Here is a 19,998-nt window from a genome sequence, read left to right as displayed (position 1 = left end):
TGGTTGGTTTGGATTGGTGGTTTGTTTTGGGGTGGGGTGGGGGGCGGGTGGTTTTTAGTCACACAACTTCCGTTTTCAATTTTATTTTTTAGACTTTCACACTTGAGCATTAGTTAATGAATTTATTTCATTTTTTTCTACACTTAATTGTGTGTGCATGTTGTTTGGTTGATAGTAAAAATTGTAATTTTCAACTTTTTTACAACTCTTTTATTTGTTTGGTTTTGTGGTAGGGAATCGATAAAGCACAAAAAGATAACACAGTAGTAATTATTTTTTTTATTTTAATGTGTTTCACGTAGCGAATAATTTAAGTTTTTTTTATAATAATTAGTTACAAATTAATGTGTTTTATAAATTTCTTTTGACTGACTGTTGTGTGTGAATGGTAGAATGTCCGAAGTACGACTGCCACCAGAAACACCACTAAACTAAATGTCGGTGAAATTCTTTTGAAAGCAAATTCAAGCGTGATGTGAGAGCAGCTCTGAGTGTTTGTGTGCGGCGAGTATTTGTGCAAGTATGTGTTCATTTGGGTTTTTAATTTTTGTTTTTGTATGCTGGTTTCCCATACCAATAGACTCAGGCACATTGAAATGTATTTAACTTTTATTTTATCTCAAAAGAGCCAAGTTGAGTCGAGTCGAGCGACGAGTCATGCATTCTATGTCAGTATGGGTACATGTTCAAAAATAAATCGACTCTCTGTTGAGTTCTCTTTAGTTTTGCATGACTACCTCTCCCTATCGGGCCTACACTCTTGGCAATTTTACTTCTTTCTGTGTGTGTCTGTATGTATGCATGCGACCTTTGCTTGATTTTCTCCATAGTTGGCGAGTTCCATTATACGGGTTTCTTTAATTTTTTCAGATTTTTTCCGTCCGATGAATTTGATAAAAAAAAACTGTGGTATTTATAAAACTCAGTATTTGTGATGCAGATAAGCTGGGGCTGCTTTCCAGGTCGGCCCTGTTGCTTTTTAACCGGTCCTATAAAATATGCCGGTTGTCACATTTTCCATTCTCGAGCTCTTTTTGCCTGGCTCTTACTCTGACAAATACTCTTTCAATTGAACAGTGGTGCTCTTGCTGGCCAAGCATGCTGTCTTCTATCTATGCGTGTGTGTGTGAGTTTATGTCTAGCTTATGTCCGTGGCCTGAAGTCTATGAAATTGGTATTAATTCATTATAAATGCGGTAGTAGTTTCCATGCAGCCAAAATGCTTGTAAACGAGTTTCTCTCGTTTGTAGCACAAACTTAAAATAGAGTTTGTTTTCGGGATTTAACCTGTTCCTTCCCTCGATTCCCCGACTGCAAGACAACGTACCAAAGTCAGGAATGAAATGTTAGAGATTTCTTGTTACCAAAAGAAGATTCGTATTGGAAATATCAAATAGTGCTCCCAGTTAGTGGCAGGCAAACTTTAAACTTTAAATTGTGAGTAAAACATAATGAAATTATCAAGATGGACGTACGTTTGCCATAAAATGTTGTTTTTTTTCGAAACCTTTTTGATGTATTGTCGATTTCGCTAGTAGTAGATGTAAGAAGACCCTGTCGTCATATCTATCGGCAATTCCCGTTTTCATTCATCGATAATCTGTTGAACTCTTTAATTGCCTCTCCATGATTGCTTCGATGGATTTCTTTTTGGTATATTAATGTTAATTACATATCCGCAGTGTGGGTTTTTTTTTGTTGTTTTGCATTGGTAACTATGGCCTTTTTGCGCTTTTGTGGTATAAAGTGAATGTACTTTTTAATCTGAAAATGAATGATGAAAAAAGTTCAAGAGATCCGGTTTTAAAGTGGCAAGCGAGAGACAGCATAATAATAATGATGGCTTGTGTAACACACCATCATCGCCGTCCATATACGGTAGGAAAAATGACTTTCAGAAATGAGCATACATTTGAACATGGTCGCTGTTACATTCTCCGCAGATCGTTGGCTTACAAAGTTTGTTGTTGCAGGAGAAAGAAGAGATAATTGCTTGTACGTATGCTAACGGAAAGAGTACCGCACCGCTCTCGTTGCTCTTTAGGTGGAGTTCGTAACCGGTATCTGAGGAATTTTAAAGCTTAGCTTAACCGAATCAAAATAGCAAAATGCAGAGACGAGACACAAAATCCCCCTAATGGTGTTGGGAAAACCCAGCGTTGGATTTTCAGCTATGTGTGCATGTCTGTATATATTTCACTATGTGCAATCGATCATTGTGTATCCATGCCCAGTAGTCCAGGCCACTAGTCCTAAACCTGTTTACTCACTAGTTGAAAAGTAATCAGAACTAGTTCCACTTTTGTTTACTTTCACTCTAAACAACTGAATGAATTTAACATGGATTTGTCATTAGAGTAACTAGTTGATCCTGGAACTAGCACTGCTGCACTGCTAGTTCCACTGCAAACTTGCGTAATATCTGCCTATTTTAAAACCAACGAACTTTTAAGTAGAAGTCAGTTTGGGTTTAGAAAGGGATGATCAATGTTCAAAATCACATATTTAGTGTATTGGATAAAGGTTATACTGGTGTCGTAGGCATTCTTTTTTGATTTATCAAAGTCATTTGACATGATTAACCACAACATTCTTTTGGGAATGCTTAGCTATTACGGTGTTGCTTTAGCAATTAGAGTTATTTGCATCTTATTTGTGTAATAGAAGCCAGTTTGTGCAAGTTAAAGGCGAAAGAAGTGAATTGGCTCTAGTGAAACATGAGGTACCTCAAGGCAGTTTCATGTAAAATGAGCATGACGACTTATGCTCATTTTACCCATATAAATTCGAAGCTTCAGTAAAATGTTATATAGAACGCGATGCTGCATTAATTTTTGAATATATGCGTATTAACAGACTTTTTCTTAACCGATCAAACACAAAATTAATGCGGTTTCGGACTCAACGGATATTTGATTCAGATTTTACCATTCAAATCGACGGCCAGGAATTACCAGAGCTCAATTCGGTTAAGTATTTAGGTATTAATTTGCAATCAAACCTAGCTTGGGATGAACACGTTAAACGTTTAAAATCAAAAATATCATCTGCAATCGGTATATTGTATTATAAAATTCAAATATGCTTTTGACCACAAGACAAAGCTGCTCATTTATCAGGGTTTGGTTCACAGTCAACATAATTATTTGTCAATTATATACGCATACAAGGAAATTGAGATCTTTGCACAGACTTCAGAATAAATCTTTGAAGAGCAAAGCTAATGTACCATTGAGTTATCCGACACGTTCGTTATTTTGTAATCTTTTTCCAAACGCACTATCGCTTCATGGTTTATATAAATTTCAAATAAATTTATACGTTTTTAAACGTAGACGTAAATGTTTAGAACAAATCAGAATTCGTTCAATACAAGGAATAATCAGCACTTACAGGTAGCATTATGTCGCCCCGAAACGACTAAACAACGTATTGAATTTTCAGGAAGAACCGAATTCAATAATTTGCCACAGGAAATAATATCTGGTAACAGTCTTTCCATTTTAAAGAAATTATTAAATGAGTAAGTCTTGCGAATCTGTTATCAACCATTTTCTATGATAAATTGCTTCTGGTATATGTGGAATCACTTTCTACGGTAAATTAAAGTAGTAAATTAAAGTAGCATACTTCTTTTCTATATATATTTTAATTAATATTTTAATTAAAGTAGCATACTTCTTTTCTATATATATATTATTTTCATTATATTATCGTAGCAGTTAAGCCAATTTGCTTCTACAATGCCTATCGGCGCTGAGGCACTAACGTAAAGCAAAACCAGGCCTTATGTTAGTCTCGTAAATGTAGCATTTGACATTATAAACGAAACTATTTTATTAACAAAAAAAAATACTTGGAGGTGAGGGAGGGTCTGACGTAGAAAAAACTTCAGGCATACCTCAAGGGCAGGATGGAATAGACGCCCCTCCACGAAGTGGTGCGAGAAGTCGAGACGTCTCTCCTACTGAAGGAGTATTCGATGGTGGCTTTCCTGTATAGAGGGAGGGCATTTATTAATGAGGAGATGGGTTGAAAGTCACCGCCCTAAATCGCACGGGGGTCCAACTGAGTTTCTCCCTGTGATACGTGACAGGGCTAATCAACGCGGACTTCGGAGATAATGTAGTCAGAAGGCGGGCAATAAGGGGAACGCCTCAAGGGTGGGTTGTTCTCGGGATTCGCTTTCGCGGGAGGGAGGAATGCCAAGCGAATCCTGTGTTTGAAGAGAATGATACCACGGTCTTTATAGATAGCTCCAAGATGGAGACAGGGACTGGATAGGGGCCATACTTAAGAAAACAAATTATCGGTACGCCCATGAGACTTCCGGATTAGTGTATATTCTTTCGGGCGGAGCTCTGTGTCATAAGGATAGCCGCAAAGGAAACTTCGAGAAGGGATTAACAGTTTTCGAAATCAGTAAGTCCTGGTGTTCAAGGCCATGGGTTCTAAAACAGTGTGGTCGAAGTTCTTGGCGGAATGCGTGAAATCCCTGAATAGACTACAGTTTCACGGCATTCATGGATTAGCGTATTGGCGCTTACCACATTCCTCCCTTCTTGCAATTTCTTTTTGTCACATTTTTTTAATTTTTTCATTTTCTTTCACTACAGGTCAGACTGGCCACCGAACGAACTCACCTTTTCTTGGTGGGCTATCCAATCAACCTTGTGGGCTACCCAATCAACCTAAACAAAAAAATGGTGATAAATTCCACTGAGAAATCATAAAATAGGAGAAAAGCAGTTTTCTTAATTAAATTTTTGGTTTTGAAATTTGTTCAAACTTCAAATTTTCCAGCTGACACGAAAACGGAACGTAAAATTTTGTATTTACTGAATTCTACTTTCCGATAACGGTCGACAGACGTTCGGTAATCATTTGTATGTGTAGTCTTTGTCTTTTGTTTGGTAATCTTCCACGCATCCTCCAGCCTACCGACATCACTTTGTTATGGATGGAATAACGCAATAACCATTACCGCACAGCAATAGGTTTCTCAATTAAACAAAATTTACAAAATATAGAAATAACTTAAAATTTCTTTTTTAATGTGAAATTCATAAAGAATGGAATGAGAAATACATGAAAATTAATGGGAAATGCATAAAAAAATAATTTAAAGAAGAAATACGAAAAAGAAATTTGCCGGCCGGGGGACTCGAACCTAGGTTTGCGAATTTATCAGTGGCATGTGAATTTTTGGTGATTCGCATTCTTTCTCGCACGCAAGAACCTGTTTCTAGTTCGGTAAATAGTGTAAATAGTGAGAGCCAAATGCTTACATAACTTTATTCCGTAGAATTTTGCGTAAAATGGAAGTGCAGAGATAAAATTAGCTTCAAAGTTTCGCTACTGAACTAGATGATGGTGCCAAGTGGCTACTGGCTGGACAACTGGGTGACTTTTATACAGATTACCATATATGAGTAGTGATTCGTATTCAAAGTCTCTCCCTCTCCCATAAAGAAAGGCTTGAAAAATGAAAAAGCCTCGGAAAAAAAAAACAAAACACCACAAGCATACAGCGTTACAAATGTAGACACATGTGAACGAAGCAATACTAAGATTGAGCGGTCTTTTAAGTCTCTTCCCAAACTCTCGCTCTTGCTCTCTCACAAAGACCGTGTTTACTACTAAACCAAGGGAAGATTAATTTTTATTTCAAGGTGTCCTACATTTGAAAAATGTTTTTGTCTGCTTGGTGAATTTAATTGGTATCTGTGTGTGTAGCATGCACACGTATTTAAGTGTAGACAGATATGCACATGCAACAGCCTTTGGAGACTAGGACGAGAATGATGATTGGGGTTTTTATTGATGGTGATGAGGGCGACGACCAGTAATGAAGTTGGTGGGTTGAAAGTGTAAACGGCATTTATATCAGACTCATGGCAATAGCAACAACAACAACGAAACACAAACAGGTTCAGATCTTCAAATTTTTATATTGTATTTTCTCAAACACACACACATGCATACTAACTACACTTACAAACATTATTAGGGATGTAGCTACCACACACGTATATGCATGTGATTGCGTTTCTTTTCTTCTGAACACAATCACCAAGAAATGTATTCTCGTCATTTACCCATCAGAAGACAAACTTTCACACAGTCCCACCGAGTGGTTCTGGCAGAACACTTGTCTCTCACTTCAATTCTCTTTCCACGAATTGTCAATGGCAGCGCAACAGGTGTAGCCGAGAGTGAGAGGAGTAAAGGTTGTTTGTTTGTTTGTATTTTGATGGTGTAATAAATCTTGAGGCATGAATTTATTAAGCTGCGGCTGATGCACCCATGCCCCCTAAGTATACACATGCACTCACACGAGTATATAGTGTTGGTACAATTTCTTTTAGTAACAAGCTGGGGATTCTCCTTTGCTATTATCTCATGAAGGGGAATTCACAATTTTGTTGATCATTTAGCATTTCAAAGGAAATTCGTGGCGTATTTTCTAATTCATCTAAACTAATCATTAGGGTAAAACGATCACAGACATAATATGTATTTTTTCAAGCAAACTTTTACGATTGCCATCAGACTCACTTAGACGTTTTCGTTCATTGTGATACCACAGGAAAAGAGGGAGAAAGATGCCTTCTAGTTCCTACCGTTGAACCATCCCCATCGCTTTAAAAAGCCCAACAACTAGAGAATTGTTCAGACAGGTTCTCAAAGAAGTAGGATCTTAAAGTGGAACTCCTTCTGACTGCCAGTCTAGGACACACACACACACAGAAGTTGTTCTATAGTCTCTTCTTCTTCGATGTCCTGCAAAAGTCGTTACTGGCAACCTTCAGTGTGTCAGCATATTTTCCGATTAGACATTGACCTGTCATGATCGACACAATGACTGAGACGTCTGTTCTAGCCAGTGACAGCAAAGCGGTAGACTTCTTCAAGTCTAGATTAGGCCACATAGTTTTGGAATGCTCACAGCCCCCTCTTTGTGACCATCTATCATTCGTTGTCTTTCAGGCCGAAGTCTGAAAACTTAGCTTTCATGTCGCTAGAGGCAGTTTCAGTTTTCCTAGAATGTGTAGGGTAGTTCCTAGTCTCGCAAGATCGTCCGCAGAACAGGTGAATTTTGAACTGTTCAGCCATATCGTTGAGAGATCTGCGACAGGCAAGGGGCGATATTTATGTTCAGAAATACGTTCTCCAGGGATTTAATGGCTGCTGGGCTGTCTGAGAAAATATTTATACCAATCGTCGTAATGACATTATATCATAGCCATTCCACCACTTCCTTAATTGCAAGGATCTCCGCTTGATACACACTGCAGTGGTCGTAACTTCTGTTACCAGGGATACAGTACTTTTATCAAAAAACGTACTTTTTATCAAAAAAAAAGCGGCATAGGTAGGATGTAATCCACACTGCCAGGAACATCAGACATTGTATCAAGGATAACACAGTGTCCGTAACCGCCACATGACCAAGAAGGAAGCTCCCTCAACCTCACGGCAGTGGTCGCAGCAATATGTCTAGCCACAATGTCCAGAGTTAGAAGTAGCATTAAATTGAACGCATCAGATGGTGTCGTCCTCAGTGCGGCTGTGATACACAAACAAGCCAGGTAGGTAGATTTTGAAGCGCTGTCCATCAGACCACAACACCATAGATCATTATAGGTCTGACAACTGCAGTATATTCCCGATCTATGACACGCGGTCTAAACCCCCAACTTTTGCCAATGGCTCTCTTGCAGGTGTATAGGGCAAGAGTTGCCTTTTTTGCTTGCAAAATGTTGGATTTGAAGTTCAGTTCAGCAAAACACCCAGGTATTTTGCGCTTTCTGTCAATGGAATATTCTCTCCTCCCAAGGAGACAGGTGCCACTGTTGGCAATTTGTATCACCTGCTGAAAAGAACTACTTCAGTCTTGCACGAATTTAGGCCTAGACCACTTTCGGTAGCCCACTTCACTGTTGCACGTAGAGCCTTCTGAAGTATATCTCTATATACTATATATGGGAAACTTTTTCCGAACCTCAATTGCCACATTATCAGCATACGCGACCACTTTTACACCTCTTTCTTCCAGAGACAATAATACATTTTTTATGGCCATATTCCTCCCTGAGGCGTTCCTCTGCTGACCCATCTTTTTAGATCCACAGATCCCAAGCCTGCCATAATGTATCTTTTAGTAAGTAGAGTTGATGCCTAGAAACTCTCTTTATGGTTGACGTCGGTTTTACATTATTGAAAGTACCTTCAATGTATATTCCTCGACAGCGAGAGAACCCTCTATGTATCGGAGTAGGTCGTGAAGGGCTGTTTCAGTGGATTTGCCTTTACTATATGCATGCTGCTGCCGCGACAGGCGATCTCCAGGGATCTTTGCCCTATGATATGTTTCTATCAACCTCTCAAGAGTCTTCAGCATAAAGGATGACAGACTATGCTTTCGGAATGAAAATAAACTTCGTGTCGCTCCATCCCTAAGCCAAGGAACAAGTCGATCTGACACAGCATGTAATTCAACCGGTGACACATCACCAGGGCCTGGCGACTTAAAGGGGTCGAAACTTCTTATCGACCAAAGGATTTTCGGCTCAGACACAATTTCCCTAATAAACTCCGACAAATGTATACCAGTGACAAACTCTTCTGGCGTCACGTTGTCTGTTGGAGAATTTCCAGGGAAATGTGTATCAATGAGTAGTTCTAGTGTTTCCTCACTAGACATTGTACATATATATTCTGACTTCTGATATACTCCATCATAAAAGGTCTAGAGTTCGGAATATTCCTTAGCCTAGAGGCCTCAGATATGTCCTCCACGGAGCTGTAAAATTCTACCCAGGATTTGTTGTGAGCCAATCGTGTAGTGCTCTTTCGCTCTGTTGAAGAGTTTTCTGCACTCCTTCCTTAGGCCAATCAGCTCTGGGGTTCACCATGGTGGTTGCTGTTGGCCCCCTTGTCTTAGCGAGTCATTTAGGGCCTTCTTGATCCGCTTGACCATTATGTTTCCACTTCCTTTTCCGGTCTAGAAGGAATATACGTACACAATTTGTGCTGAAATTTATCCCAATCCGCCTTTCTTCTGTTTAGACGAGGGACCACTCCTGCAGTATTTTCTCCAAGGCTGAAACTAATATAACTATCATCAGAGAAGCTGTAGACATCCAACACATCCCAATCGCATATTCTTGCGCTTATATCTTCCGATACAAAGGTAATATCTATTACCTCCTGCCTGTTCCTGGTAATAAAGGTCGGTTTATCCCTTTTATTACAATTCGCCAGATTGCAACTTATAATATATTGGATAAGCAGCTCACCCCTTTCGTTTATATCCGAACTTCCCCATATCTGGTGATGTGCATCAGCATCACTTCCTATAATGAGACTCTTCTTCCCTGCAGAAGCGGCTTCAACCAGCAACTTAAGGTTTGAAGGAGGCATCTCTATATAGGGAAGCCAGCCAGTAATGAGATTTATTTATTTCAAGGCTGGCTACTACTGAATCTTCAGTGCTTAGATATTTAGTGCGACATTTGGACTACTCTTTGCAAGAATACAGGCTCTGTGTATCCCATTCCCCGTACCCTTGAGTGGTTTAAATCCAGGAATTCTTAGTCCACGAATCATTCTTCCACACACCCATGGTTCCTGGATAAGAACGACGTCAAATCCCCCTTCCATCAGAAGGACCTTTTATTTAAATACAGTAAGCGTCAAAATAAAGTGTACTAAAGAACTTGTGCCCTTGAGATTTGTTGCCTAATTAATAAGTCAAAAAAAACTTCTCCACAAAGAGGTGTCGCAGAACAGCATGCCGCTCGGACTCGGCTATAAAAAGAAGGCCCCTTATCATTGAGCTTAAAATCGGGCAGCACTCATTGATATGTGAGAAGTTTGTCCCTGCTCCTTAATGGAATGCTCATGGGCAAATTTGCATTTACCTCTAATTACCTTTTTTCACTTCCAGATGGATTTGGTTTTTGGGGTGGGTGGGGTAGGGTAGCCCCTCCTGGGGCTTGACTCCAAAGTTTTGTATTCTACTCCCAAATATCTTTCATTTGTGACCCATATTGTGCCAATCGGTCCATTTTTTTCGTTTGGGTGGTGTTTTTGTGATTAGGAGGAGGGTCCGTCTCCTTCCGATATTCAAAAAATGTTATTGCTTATAACTCTTTCTAGACCATCTCACACAATCTGTAAGGATTTCAAGAAAAGCGGTTCAGCCATTTTAGAGTCTATAATTAACAAAAAGACAAACAAACACTCTTTGACTTTTATATAATCGATACGAAAATAAAAAAGTTTCTTGCTGGGGCAACGTTCTGTTTAGCGATGAAAGCAAGTCTAATTCCAATTGAAAATGTTGTCTGACAAAACTTTTTAGTTCCACCTCAATATACATCGCCATACGTGCTTTTGTCGTGGCTAGCGGTTGCTAAATAAATTGTGTGCTTGCTTTTTTGACTCATACTTTATAAATGCTGGGATGTTCCTATGTTTGTGTCGTACTTTTACATACATTCTTATTTGTTTGCATTATTTCTGCTCTGCTATTTGAGTGTGCATTCGTTTTAAGAGTTTTTGGGAAGCTCTCTCTTTGCCTTTGGAACAAACTTGCATGCACAGTGTTGTCAATTTTGCACCCCAAAACAAAGAGGACAAAGAGAAACAGAGACCCATCCCATGAATTTAGCTGAAAACTAACGCCTAATAACTCAGATCAAATAATGTGGTGTGATTGTTCAGTGAGATCCGACTAAAATTTAAACTAAAGGTCACATCAGAGAATCGGCATATAGAAGGGAAAAAACTTGACTTTTGCCTTTTTTCAAATCGTTATAAATTGGTTATTTGCAATTGTATCCACCTACAATTTTCACACAAGGTGCATCGGACATTTGTCTTTTGGAATAAAGAAAACACACCAACTCGATTTTAATACCCTCCACCATAGGATGGGGGGTATACTAATTTCGTCATTCTGTTTGTAACTACTCGAAATATTCGTCTGAGACCCCATAAGATATATATATTCTTGATCGTAGCGACATTTTATGTCGATCTAGCCACGTCCGTCCGTCTGTCCGTCGAAAGCACGCTAACTTCCGAAGGAGTAAAGCTAGCCGCTTGAAATTTTGCACAAATACTTCTTATTGGTGTAGGTCGGTTGGTATTGTAAATGGGCCATATCGGTCCATGTTTTGATATAGCTGCCATATAAGGCGCAATTCTTATCCGATTGGAATGCAATTTTGCATGACGTATTTTGTTATTACATCTAACTGTGCCAAGTATGGTTCAAATCGGTTCATAATTTGGTATAGCTGTCATATAAACCGATCTTGGATCTTGACTTCTTGAGCCTCTAGAGGGCGCAATTCTTATCCGATTTTATTAAAATCTTGCTCGTCGTGTTTTGGTATCACTTCCAACAACTACGCTAAGTATGGTTTAAATCGGTTCCTATTTTGATATAGCTGCCATATAACCGATCTGGGGTCTTGACTTTTTTAGCCTCTAGAGGGCGCAATTCTCGTCCGATTTAACTGAAATTTTGCACGTAGTGTTTTGGTATTACTTTCATATAAACCGATCTTGAATTTTGAATTCTTGTGCCAATTGAGCGCGCAATTCTCATCCGATTCGGCTGAAATTTTGCATGAAGTGTTTTGTTATGACTTCCAATAACTGTGCTAAGTATGGCGTAAATCGATATAGAACCTGATATAGCTGCCATATAAACCGATCTTGGATCTTGACTTCTTGAACCTTTAGAGGGCGCAATTCTCATCCGATTTGGCTGAAATTTTGTACAACGGCTTCTCTCATGACCTTCAACTTACGACTCTAGTATGGTCGGAATGGATCAATAGCTTGATACAGCTCCCATATAAACCAATCTCCTGATTTTGCTTCTTGAGCCCCTACAAGGCCCAATTCTTATCCGACTGAACTGAAATATTACACAATGACTTTTACAATGTTCAGCATTCATTTATGGTCTGCATCGGACAATAACTTGATATAGCTCCAATAGCATTACAATTCTTATTCAATATTCTATGTTTGTCTAAAAAGAGATACCGCGCATAGAACTCGACAAATGCGAACAATGGTGGTGGGTATATGAGATTCGGCCCGACCGAGCACGCTCTTACTTGTTTTAATTATTTTACTGGAGAGGGACAAAAACATGGCGTGGCGGCACGGCACCCTCTAACCCTAACCTAACCTAGGCCGTTCTTATATTGATTGTTATTTCGATTCTGAAAAAAAAACTATTGTTGCATTTAAACGGCACAACATTTTGCAAATGTCGCACCAATCCTCTCATGGTGTTCCACTTTCTGCATTTTCAATCGCAAATGTTCATATGTCCGTATATAGTTATTTCGACCAAATAATATGGTAAAATGGCACCCTCGTCTTCGGATGAAGAACTTTCTAGAAAAACATCTATTGGGTTGCCCAAAAAGTAATTGCGGATTTTTTAAAAGAAAGTAAATGCATTTTAAATAAAACTTAGAATGAACGTTAATCAAATATACATTTTTTACACTTTTTTTCTAAAGCAAGCTAAAAGTAACAGCTGATAACTGACGGAAGAAAGAATGCAATTACAGAGTCACAAGCTGTGAAAAAATTTGTCAACGCCGACTATATTAAAAATCCGCAATTACTTTTTGAGCAACCCAATAATATGTCGTTAGATAAATAAAACATATTCACTTTTCCATTTTTATTATATAATAGGTGAACCGGGCCCGCTCCGCTGCGCCTTCTTTTACTTTATATGGAACAAAATTATCCTTTGAATATTTATTTTCGACAATTAAAGAGCTTTTAGTGAAATACCATGCTACGAAAATAATATACATCGCAAAAGCATAACAATATAAAAGTCTTTATTTTAATCCAATTTGGTCTTTACTGGTCTTTGAATTCGCCCGCAGGTTTTAGTGTCATTAGCGTTTGGGTGTTCGATATACTCCATTATTAAAAGTTTTATTTCAGCTCCATATGGTCACGATGGTGCCCCAAATACATGGTCCGACATTTGGATATCCGATTCGTATTCTACTCCCAAATACCTTTATTTGAGTCCCATATTGCGATGGTCAGTAAATAATTGTTGTTTGTGGGGTTTTTTAGGGAAGGGGTAGAACCCCAATACCTTTCATTTGAGTCCCACATTGACATGGTAGGTAAATATGCCTGATTTAGTGGTGTTTTAAGGAGTGGGGTGGTCCCCCAAACACTTAGTCCTGAAAATATATCATATCGGTGGGACGTCCCCTAGGCAGTTGGTCCCGAATGTTGATATCAGATTCGTGTTCTACTCCAAAATACGTCCTATATGGGTGGTGTTATGGAGGTGGGGTGGCCCCATACACACTTTTTCCGAATATTGATATCATATTCGTGCTTTACTCCCAAAGACCTTCCATTTAAGCCCCATATTGCTATTGTAGTCAATTTTTCCTCTTTGGGGGTTGTTTTTGGAAAGGGCCACACTTGGATATCAGATTCGTATTCTATACTTAAATACCTTTTATTTGAGCCCCATAATGCCATGATCAGTAAATAATAAGTCCTGTTTTGGGGGTGTTTTGCGGAAGGGGTGCACCCCCAGAAACTTGGTCCCACATTTGGATACCAAATTCATATTCTACTCGCAAATACCTCTCATTTGAGTCCCATATTGCCATGATCGGTTAATATGTCCGATTTAGGGGTGTTTTAGGGGTTGGGTGGTCCCCCAAACACTTCGTCCCAGAATTGAATAGCATATACATCTTCTACTCTTAAATACCTTTTATTTGAGTCCCATATTGTCGTGATTGGTCTATATATATACATATTTGGCATGTTTTGGGGATGGGGATGCCCCCCTAAGTAATCCATCCGAAATTTTGAATGATTTACCTTGAATGATTGCCGCTGATTCTCAACCGTAAACTTGGCACGGTGTAAAAAATGCAATATTTTCCCACTTTTCCCACCATTACAAACAAACACTACACCCGGTGGTGGGGTTAAATTTTTTTTAGACAAACGAACACAAAATTTCGATTCCAGTTCAACATGTCGCAAACATGCTTAATTTTTTTGCACAATCGGAATCACCATAAGTCATTAATATTAAACATGTAAATCCTTTACAAGTGGTACTTGTCGTTGAGGCACATAAACGTAATTCACCTAGAGAAAATTGTTCGCACTGAAAAAAGGGTATCGTATTAAGTATGGATATAAACATTTTATTACGCTTTGTAAAAATGTTCTCTTCTCCTATGACATTTTGCTAAACTACGGAAACATATCCTATTTTCAAGGAAATTGCAATTAGTTCATAATTATAATGGGTATGGACATTTCCTAAGGATTTTTCTTTATAAATAGTCTAAAAAACTTCAATCTCTTTAAAAAATGCTCGCGGAAGGTAAAATCACATGCTTAACTGTAGTCTGCAGCAAATTTTTACTGCAGCTTATTACCATTATTTTGCGTTCTTGCTAATTTGGAGTTCTTCACGCTTTAGAAGCAAGTAAAACAAGGAAGAAGGCGTTAAGTTCGGCCGGGCCGAACTTTGGATACCCACCACCTCGGGTATATATGTGAACCACATTTCGTCAAAATCCAGTGAAAAATGCATACCTTATGCCACATAGCAGCTCTATAGATATCATCCGATTTAGACCAAATGCTTATAAGTACAAGTCATTGTTCAACCGAGAGATCGGTCTATATGGCAGCTATATCCAAATCTGGACCGATCTTAGCCAAATTGAAGACAAATATCGAAGGGCCCAACACAAGTCATTGTCCCAAATTTCGGCGGCATCGGACAATAAATGCGCTTTTTATGGGCCCAAAACCTTAAATCGAGAGATCGGTCTATATGGCAGCTATATCCAAATCTGAACCGATCAGGGCCAAATAGAAGAAAGATGTCGAAGGGCCTAAGGCAACTCACTGTCCTAAATTTCAGCAAAATCGGATAATAAATGTGGCTTTTATGGGCCTAAGACCATAAATCGGAGGATCGGTGTATATGGCAGCTATATCCAAATTTGGACCGATCTGAGCCAAATTAACGAAGGATATCGAAGGGCTCAACGCAACTCACTGTCCCAAATTTCAGCAAAATCGGATAGTAAATGTGGCTTTTATGGGCCTAAGACCATAAATCGGAGGATCGGTCTATATGGCAGCTATATCCAAATTTAGACCGATCTAGGCCAAATTGATGAAGGATGTCGAAGGGCTCAACGCAACTCACTGTCCCAAATTTCAGCGAAATCGGATTATAAATGTGGCTTTTATGGGCCTAAGACCATAAATTGGAGGATCGGTCTATATGGCAGCTATATCCAAATCTGGACCGATCTGAGCCAAATTGACGAAGGATGTCTATGGGCCTAACACAACTCACTGTCCCAAATTTCAGCAAAATCGGATAATAAATGTGGCTTTTATGGGCCTAAGACCCCAAATCGGCGGATCGGTCTATATGGGGGCTATATCAAGATATAGTCCGATATAGCCCATCTTCGAACTTAACCTGCTTATGGACAAAAAAAGAATCTGTGCAAAATTTCAGCTCAATATCTCTATTTTTAAAGGCTGTAGCGTGATTTCAACAGACAGACGGACAGACGGACAGACGGACGGACATGTCTAGATCGTCTTAGATTTTCACGCTGATCAAGAATATATATACTTTATAGGGTCGGAAATGGATATTTCGATGTGTTGCAAACGGAATGACAAAATGAATATACCCCCATCCTTCGGTGGTGGGTATAAAAATATTTAGTACATAACTTTAGTTAGTGTAGAATAAAAAGAGGCATATAATTCCTTAAAATATATAAGTGCATTTGAGGGATATTTTTGTAAGCAGTCTGTTTTGTTTACATTTTTTGACAAGCTAGGGCATGCTGTAAAACGAATGGCTGTGTGCGAATTGGCGTGTAAACATGTAAATATACACACATAAATGTAAGGTTGGCAATCATCTGCTTATTTTCATTTTCATGGGCGGCATCGTTAAATTGGAAAATAAGAAAAAAATAACAACATGCAGAAAAAGTTTGCTTTGCTTTTTTGTTCTAACGGTACTTTTGTCGCATAAGAAGAAATTATGACAACCAAAAAGTCTGCGTTCACTTTGTTTACTTCGAAAGTACCGTTACTTTTTATGGTGCTTGTTCTTATTTTTGATCAGTTTCAGTTCATTATCATAACAAGTGATAGTTACACGTGTTTTTTTTTTTAATTAATAAATTTGGAAACATGGAAACTAAAGGAAAGGATATATGCATATCTGGAAGAAAAATAATAATTAAATTGTGGAAAGAAGGACAAAGCTTTAGAAATATGGGTGGAACAGTTGGAAGAACGTATTCCTCTGTTCAGCGCGTAATTAATAATTACAAATAAAGTGGCATTATAACATTAAAGCCTCGGCCTGGGCGTCCAAAAAAATTATCCGTTAGAGAAGAGCGCAAAGTGATTAATATGGCAAGCAATAACACTCGTATAGCATCAATCAAAATTGTTGAAAATATTAAAACAATGTTTAAAAAAAGCATCCGTGCCAAAACTGCCAGAAAAATATTACATAGAGCTGGATTTCATGGAAGAGTTGCTCGATGAAAGCCGTATATTTCAGTCATAAACAGACAAAAGCGGATTGCATTCGCTAATACTTTCATCAATAAGCCTCCTGAATTTTGAAAACAAATTATTTTCTCCGACGAGAGCAAATTCTGTATTTTTGGCATTAAAGGTCGGCAAATAGTGTGGCGCAAGTCCGGGACTGAGCTGGAAAAACAAAATTTTGTTGGAACGGTGAAGCACGTAGGTGGTGGAGTTATGATGTGGGGGTGTATGGCTGCTAGTGCAGTGGGTCAATTAGAATTTATTCAGTCCAAAATAGATAAATGGGGTTATCTCAATATTTTGAAAAAAAAAATTGAAACCAAGTGCTGCTAAACTAGGGTTAGCAACGACATTTTGGTTCCAACAAGACAACGATCCAAAGCATACATCGGAGGTTGTTAGGCTTTGGCTTCTATATAACACTCCAAAGCAGCTTAAAACACCACCCAATCGCCAGATCTCAACCCCATTGAGCATCTTTGGGATCTATCGGAGAATTCGTCAGCACGTTATAACCAGCAAGGAGATGTTACGAAGTGTTATGCAGGGAGAATGGGCGAAAATAACATCTGAGGAAACAGAGAAGTTGGTAAATCCCGTGCCAAATAGACTAAGTGCAGTCTTAAAACAACGTGGCTATCCTACCAAATATTAGGAATGTGTTAATATGTTTTGTTTTATTTTGTGTTTAAATAACTCTTTTGTTTATTTTTAATTACTGAACGCAGACTTTGTGGTGCTTATATTTAATTGTTATCATATTTAAATCACTCTAGAGTGAAAGTGCTTAACCAATCTTAGAATTTTGTTATTGTTTTTTTATGTTAGGAATATGAAGAAAAAATATGTGTAAAAGAGTTGATTTGATTTATAATTTAATTTTGTGTTCTTTAACCAATCACAAAAGTTTGTCAGGTGAACGCAGACTTTTTGGGCTATGTGTATATTCTGGATCGTCTCGACATTCTGATTCGATCTAGTCATGTCCGTCCGTCCGTCTGTCGAAATCAGGATCGCGGTCAAACGCGTAAAGCTAGCCGCTTGAAATTTTACACAGATACTTAATGTTGATGTAGGTCATTGAAGATTGCAAATGGGCCATATCGGTTCAGATTTAGATTTAGCTCCCATATAAACCAATCTCCCGGTTTGACTTCTAGAGCCCCTGGAAGCCGCAATTTTTATCCGATTTGGCTGAAATTTTGCATGTAGTGTTCTGTTATGACTTCCAACAACCGCGTCTAGTACGGTCCATTCGATCTATAACCTGATATAGCTCCCATATAAACTTGAGCATATGAACTTGAGCCTCTGGAAGCCGCAATTTTGTCCGATTTGTCTGAAATTGAGCATATAGTGTTTTGTTATGATCTTCGACAACTGTGCCAAGTACGGTCTAAATCGGTCTATAACCTGATATAGCTCCCATATAAACCGATCCCCCGATTTGACTTGCATTTTGCATGCGGTGTTCTGTTACGACTTCCGCCAACGACTGTGCCAAATACTGTCCGAATCAGTCAATAACTTTAAATAGCTCCCATGTAAAACGGTCTCCCAATCATCCTTGCTCGGTTCCTAGAAGCTTTAATTTTTGCTGGTTTGACAGAAGTTTGGTATGTGGAATAAAATTATGCCCTTCAACTAAATTTATTTTGTATACATTTTTAGCAGAACCCATGGTGGTGGGTTTCCAAGATTCGGCACGGCCGAACTTAGGACGATTTTACTTTTATTTTTTTTTTAGTTTTTTATACCCTCCGCCATACACGGAAAAAACAAAAATCGGTTTCAATCACGAAATTAATTGATCCAATGATTTTTTTTATTGTAATTGCTTCAATCACGAAAATGATAATATCAATAATATAAGTTTTTGAAAAATGTGATTGAAAAAATTTTGAATTAAAAAGTTTATTGAAAATTTTTGAAATTTCCAATTGAAAAAGTTTATTGAAAATTGGTGAAATTATTGTAATTGCTTCAATCACGAAAATGATAATATCAATCAGTTTTTAAAAAAATGTGATTGAAAAAATTTTCAATTAAAAAGTTTATTGAAAAATTTTGAAATTTTCAATTGAAAAAGTTTATTGAAAATTCGTGAAATTTCCAATTAATTTTTTAATTGATCCAATTAAACATCCAATTAAAACAATTATTGAAATTTTCGAAATACCAAATTAAAAATTTAATTGAAAAAATTGAAATTTTACATTTAAATTTTTGCAAAAAGCGAGCTGTATAGGGTACACACTCGATTTCAATGCAACATTTCGCTGAAATTTGAAACAGTGAGTAGTTTTAGGCCTTCCTACATCTGACCCAAATATGGTTCATATCGGACTATATTTATATATAGGTGCCATATATACCGATCTGCCGATAAAGGGTCTGAAGCCCATAAAAGCTTTATTTATTACTCGATTTTGCTGAAATTTGAAACAGAGTGTTATCTTAAGCCTCCTGATATCTTATCGAAATTTGAATTGAATCAGACTTTTTTTAGGTATAGTTGCCATATACATCGATTTCCAGATAAAGGATCTAAAGCCCATAAAAGCTTTTTTTTAACCGATTTCGCTGAAATTTAAAACATTGAGTAGTTTTACGCCTCCTAACATAGGACCCACATATGGTTCAGATCGGACTATATTTATTTATAGTTGTCATATAGACCGATCTCCCGATTAAGGGTCTGAAGCCCATAAAAGCTTTATTTTTTAACCGATTTCGCTGAAATTTGAAACATTAATTAAGACCTTAAATTGGTTCAGATTGGACTATAGACCGACCAGTCGATAAAGGGTCTGAGGCCCATAAAAGCTATGTTTATTACACGATTCACGATTGAAACAGAGGGTTATCTTAAGCCTCCTGATATCTGACCTAAATATGGATTAAATCGGACCATATTTAGGTATAGCTGCTATCTATATACACCGATCTGCCGACAAAGGGTCTGAAGCCCATAAAAGCTCTATATAAAATTCAACAGTGACTTATATTTATTAGACCACTCAATATTCGTGTCGAATTTGGGTGCATAAGTTATCCAATTTTCACCGGATTGTGAGGAAAGGGGATTTTCATATATACCGGATGTGGTGGGTATCCAAAGTTCGGCCCGGCCGAACTTAATGAATGTTTACTTGTTTTTTGATGATATGCTGTTATCACGACAAACTGTTGTACTATTTTTAATAAAAAAAACCAAGTTCTGATAGAATTGAATAAAAATTGAGGCTTCTTAGACCTGAAGAAATCAAATCCGAGGATCGGTTCATATACAAATCTTAACCGATGTGGCGCGTTTTCAATACCTAAGCATCCCATAGTGCTGAG

The 19,998-nt window shown here is 38.0% G+C and overlaps 1 protein-coding gene across 5 annotated transcripts in view; it reads right to left on the bottom strand.

Moving 5' to 3' along the window:
• LOC106096158 (cyclic AMP response element-binding protein A) overlaps nucleotides 1–19,998 on the bottom strand; it is a 326,488-nt gene that overhangs the window by 46,257 nt on the left and 260,233 nt on the right. The window lies entirely within an intron of this gene.

The sequence above is a fragment of the Stomoxys calcitrans genome, chromosome 1 (genome assembly GCF_963082655.1).
Source record: "Stomoxys calcitrans chromosome 1, idStoCalc2.1, whole genome shotgun sequence".
NCBI classification, from domain to species: Eukaryota; Metazoa; Arthropoda; class Insecta; order Diptera; family Muscidae; genus Stomoxys; species Stomoxys calcitrans.
Note: the sequence above shows the minus strand (reverse complement) of the source record. Positions and strands in the feature narration are given on the sequence as shown.